Source organism: Limulus polyphemus, unplaced genomic scaffold (assembly GCF_000517525.1).
Source record: "Limulus polyphemus unplaced genomic scaffold, Limulus_polyphemus-2.1.2 Scaffold10896, whole genome shotgun sequence".
Classification (NCBI taxonomy): Eukaryota; Metazoa; Arthropoda; class Merostomata; order Xiphosura; family Limulidae; genus Limulus; species Limulus polyphemus.
Window position 1 is genome coordinate 1 of NW_013676506.1, and position 4,972 is coordinate 4,972.

At 32.5% G+C, this 4,972-nt stretch overlaps 1 long non-coding RNA gene across 1 annotated transcript; it reads left to right on the top strand.

The window, feature by feature from the left end:
- Positions 1–628: 628 nt before the first annotated feature.
- On the top strand, positions 629–3,492 carry LOC111083723. The gene is made up of 3 exons (XR_002609208.1): positions 629–1,359; positions 2,554–2,735; positions 3,275–3,492. It is a non-coding gene; the product is annotated as an uncharacterized LOC111083723 (long non-coding RNA).
- Positions 3,493–4,972: the final 1,480 nt, after the last annotated feature.

The following is a 4,972-nucleotide window of genomic DNA, read 5'->3' on the forward strand; positions in this document are numbered from 1 at the left end:
TCACCTGATTAAATATGTTATTTGTAGTAAGAACAGAGTAGTAACATCTTGGTTCGTAATACACAAAATAGTTTACAGAAGTTTCCGAAACGTACTCCAGATACGAAATGAACATGCAAGATGATTGAATCGAAAAGAGAAAAAAAGACCCACAGTTGTAAAGAACACAAAGACCCTGAAGCCAGCGAGATAAAAAAAAAACGCATAAAGATCATCTTCAGACCCCCACCCTCCGCTTTTAGCTATATTCGTTTCATTTGTATATTAGAGTATTATCCTATTATAATATTTGTATATTAGAGTATTATCCTATTATAATATTTGTATATTAGAGTATTATCCTATTATAATATTTGTATATTAGAGTATTATCCTATTATAATATTTGTATATTAGAGTATTATCCTATTATAATATTTGTATATTAGAGTATCATCCTATTATAATATTTGTATATTAGAGTATCATCATATTATAATATTTGTATATTAGAGTATTATCCTATTATAATATTTGTATATTAGAGTATTATCCTTAGGAGGTTATTTGTTTCTTGTATTTTTTTTGCAGTGAAAGATTTACGTGGGTAATCTTTATATCATGTTATTCCATGTAACTATTCTATTACAACATTCTTTTATAACATTGTACGCATACATTCAGAACTAGTTCATTAATTAATCAAGTTTTTTAACAACGTTGTGCGACACAGGATAATCGTAAAGAAATATATATATATATATATATATGTTTGTGTGTAGGTTCGATGAAAACGAAGATTTTAACCCATATCCTATTAGTTTCTCCATTCGATATGAAGCAGAAATTTAGCAGCTTGTGTACAATTTTCTTAAGAGTGCTTTAAATTTTATGTCTGAAATTTAGCAGCTTCTGTACGATTTGCTTAAGAGTGCTCTTAATTTTATGTCTGAAATTTAGCAGCTTGTGTACAATTTTGCTTAAGAGTGCTCTTAATTCTAGGTCTGAAATTTAGCAGCTTGTTTACAGTTTTGGTTAAGAGTGCTCTTAATTATAGGTCTGAAATTTAGCAGCTTCTGTACAATTCTGATTAAGAGTGCTCTTAATTATAGGTCTGAAATTTAGCAGCTTGTGTACAACTTTGCTTAAGAGTGCTCTTAATTCTAGGTCTGAAATTTAGCAGCTTCTGTACAATTTGCTTAAGAGTGCTTTTGGTTCTAGGTCTGAAATTTAGTAGCTTGGGTACAATTTTGCTTAAGAGTGCTTTTGCGCCTAGGTCCGTGACCCCTCTGAAGAAGGATATTGATGACATTGTTGAACTCGACGACAAATGTCCAGATATAATTCCCGCAAAAAATGTTAACAGATCACCAGATTCAGGTATCAGTTAGTTTTGTTTTTTCTAAAGCAATCTAATTCGATGTATTTCGACGGAACAAATTAAAATACAAAGTTTTTCGGTGAGTATAATACTTAAACTGGTTATGAACAGCTTTCTGTAGCAGTTAATCCAAAATATCATTTCGAGTTCATAACTTGTATTGTTATGGATTTGTAATTTTTAGAAGTTTGTTTACATAAAGCGATTTATTTCAAACTGATAAAATAATTTTCTTTTATTGTTTATAATATTAACAGATTACTGTCCTCAGCTTAAATGTAATTAAAATTATATATTCTTTCTGAATGTATTTATATTTTTAAATTCTAAAATAAGTATTTTTACTTGCCATAACGGACAAATAGCGAATATACATTAAGTTGGAATATGAATTTTTTTTAAAGTATCTATTGGCATTGATCATTGTAAAGAAAGAATTTTCATGAATAATTTAACATGTATGTCATACCATTTCAAAGTCAGATCCAAGCATAATTAAGAAGTTAAACCTATTCCTATCTTTTAAAATAAAATACACAATCCTAATCAGAAACAATATATATATATATACTTACTGTTCCATTTTATTATACCAATGTGAATTTTGAAGAGGTAACGTTAAATATCAACTATTATAGTATGAAATACCTGGGAAGCGTGATCTGTAGATTGTTGGTTTGTGTGACATGCCACTCAGTGGCATAGCGGTATATCTACAGACTTATACCGCTGGGATCGGGGTTTCGATACCCGTGGTGGGCAGAGCACAGACAGCTCTTTGCGTAGCTTTGTGCTTAATAATAAAGAACAACAACAACTTGTGTGACATTAGGTAACACTGATAACAATAATATTTCTTTAGTGGCCCAATCTCGACTAAGAAGTACATTACAGTATTTTGACCGTACACTTTGTGTGCAGCACACACCGCTGCCAACGAGGCTTTTCGCATAAAAGCGGAATTCATCGGGTCGATTAGACATGCAAGGTAAATACGTTCTTGGTCGAAACGCTATTAGTTTGTTATTTATAAGATACAAATTATTATGGTATAGAATGTCGTATGCTGATGAAGAGTGCTTTAGAAATTGGCCATTTCTATAGCATTACGTCACAATGGTAATTTCTAGTATATCTTTCTTTAATGGCCCTGTTCGGATTTCCAGTAAGAATAACATGTATTTTATATTAAGGTAGCATGGATGAAAAGGATCAAAGATGTATACAACTGAATAAAACCATGGAAACAAGCTACAGTATAAGATCTCCAAACAGAAACTATGTAGTTTCTAAGGAATCTCTTTACGGTAGTCCCGCGTGTGCAGCCAGCCGTCTTGTAGACGTTTCTTGCCACAGGGGACTTTCAATTACACTGGTAAGAAAGTTGGATAGATTTAATTATACACATCCCTTGATACTGGTTGAAATTTTGTGTTATTTTCCATAAACCAACTATACTGTAGTTTTAAAATAATAAATAACACAGAACTTTTATAATCGTTGCTACCCTAAACTCGTATGAAGGTCAAATTCAAGGTCGTATTAATAAAATTGAAGTAAATTTCCACCAGACCTCATATTTTACATAAATTATATCCAATAGAAGATTGAGGGTTTGAATGAAATGGATGTTTGAAGTCATGACCCTCATATTTATATTATGACACTTGCAACATTTTAACGCTTTAACAAAAGTATATTATAAATAAAACAAACAAACAAACAAAAAACAATTAATTAATAATTAAAAACAAATTAATAAACAAACCACTGTCGTAGTTGCGTCTAATTTATTTGATCTTTTTTGTGCTCCATAACATTGATTTTATTAATGTATTTTTTGTTGTTTTATTTGTGTGGAATAGAACTATTAATTCCTAATATGCGTATTCTTCTTCTATGTTGTTTTTTTAGCAAGCTGATGACATAACGTATTCTGACCTGTCTCTTCTCAAAACTGGCAATTGCCTTACCAATGTAAAGCGGCACGAGCCGTCAACAGACCACTCCAAACTATACTTCAAGAGGAAAGGCCCTGAACATGACGAAGAAAGTGAAACTTCGCTTGTGAATAACGGTCGAGAGAGTACAGTTTAAACTGAAATAGTGGCAGATAATTAGTTGTGTGTGAGCTTAAGTCCATGTTTTATTACTAGCACGTAGTATTACATTGATATTCATATATATATACACTATTAATAATAGTTAACATCTATACTTTAGTTTCTATATTTGAATAGTTGTTTTAATACGATATTAATTGTGTGTTTGCAGTTAAGCAAAAAGCTACACAATGGGCTATCTGTGCTCTGCCACCACGGGTATCTAAACCCGGTTTCTAGCGTTGTAAGTCCGCAGGCATACCGCTGTGCCACTGGGGGGCGCCATATTAATTAATGACTAGTTTCTTTACTTTCTTAATAATTGCTAGTTTTTATACACTGTTAATATTATAGTCAGTTTCTAGGCTATGGTAATAATAATAAGCTTTTGTACACTGTTATTAATGGTTAATTGGTATATTTCATTAATAATAGTTTCTGTACTCTATTGATACTTTATTTTTATATTTTATCAATAAAGGCTAGAAAGAAAATAGGACTAAAAGCTTGGGAAATACTGCATTTAGGGGCAAAGATGGGCTTGGGTTTAGGTTAAGCAACCAGTTCCAAGCACTTGTTAGAGATGAGGGGAAGCAGGTAAGGGAAACAGATGGTATCACGGGGGATAATAGTGTAAAGGATAAGGAAGTTATAGTTTTAAGTGACTCTCTAATTAGGCATGTATATAGAGTAGTATGTGGAGTAAATAGGAGCAAAAGAGTACATTTATGCTATCCAGGAGCAGGGGTACAGGATATAACTAATATAAACAGAGAGATAGTTAAGGGTGCTAGTAGCAATGGGTACAGGATATAACTGATAGAAACAGAGAGATAGTTAAGGGTACTAGTAGCATTGGGTACAGGATATAACTAATAGAAACAGAGAGATAGTTAAGGGTGCTAGTAGTAATGGGTACAGGATATAACTGATAGAACCAGAGAGATAGTTAAGGGTGCTAGTAGTAATGGGTACAGGATATAACTGATAGAACCAGAGAGATAGTTAAGGGTGCTAGTAGTAATGGGTACAGGATATAACTGATAGAACCAGAGAGATAGTTAAGGGTGCTAGTAGTAATGGGTACAGGATATAACAGATGGAACCAGATATATAGTTAAGGGTGCTAGTAGCATTGGGTACAGGATATAACAGATAGAACCAGATATATAGTTAAGGGTACTGGTAGTAATGGGTACAGGATATAACATATATAATCAGAGAGATAGTTAAGGGTACTAGTAGTAATGGGTACAGGATATAACATATAGAATCAGAGAGATAGTTAAGGGTGCTAGTAGCAACGCAGTTTTTGTGGTATATGTTGGTGCTAATGATGTAAGGAAAGATGGATCTGATGAGCCTATTGATAAGTATAAAACATTCATAAGGGCACATTTAAGGAAAGGGGTCATAGCTTGATTTTGTCAGAAATATTGCCAAGAATAAATTGTGAGGATGAATACTAAGTAGCTCACTTAAACAAGGCAGGAGCTAGATATTAGCAAGA